Source organism: Podarcis filfolensis (assembly GCF_964270895.1).
Source record: "Podarcis filfolensis genome assembly, chromosome: 5".
NCBI classification, from domain to species: domain Eukaryota; kingdom Metazoa; phylum Chordata; class Lepidosauria; order Squamata; family Lacertidae; genus Podarcis; species Podarcis filfolensis.
Window position 1 is genome coordinate 15,236,072 of NC_139608.1, and position 702 is coordinate 15,236,773.

Genomic DNA, 702 nt, shown 5'->3' on the forward strand with positions numbered 1-702 from the left:
CGCGCGCCCCGCCAAGCCCCGCCCACTGTCTGGGCCAGCTGCTGGCTGGCGCTGGCTCCGGCGCTGCGTGTGTGTGTGAGGGAAAGAGCGCGTGAGGCAATACTTTCCCTTCCCTCTCTGTTTGCCTGGGAGAAAGCCAGCCCGTCTGCGCCGCCGCCGCCGCCGCGTCCTCCTACTAAACGCGGAATTTATAGAGCTGTTCCCGCTCCGCCGGTGTCCGCCTCTTCCCACCAGGCCACCCACCCCCAGAATATACACACAGGAATACGTCTTCCCCTCGCACCCACCATCCCTCCCTTCCTTCGCTCTTCCCAGGCCACACAACAACCGAATGGCTCCGCTGCCCGCGTCTTCCTGTCTGCCCTCCGCTTCCTTGTGCCGTATTTCTCCTCAGCGTCGGTTCACACGTTACGCGGGGATCGAAAAGCCCAGGTTGGGTTTTCCGCAGCAGGACGCGTGCAACTGGAGTGGACCGCAGCGCCCTCTGGAGTGCACGCGTCTTGTGTCACATTCGGGCTTTAGGACTTCTCGAAAACAACGCTAGTGAGGGGAAGTCAGCTGAAAACTGCGGTTTTCACGTTGTTTCTTACTAGATATTTACTCGGGTTTGTCTGATCCGTCGGCTCGTCTCCACTGCGGTTGTCGGGGATAGCTACCCCGGAGATTTTGGCGTCTGAGACAGGAAAGCCAAAGGCATTCCCC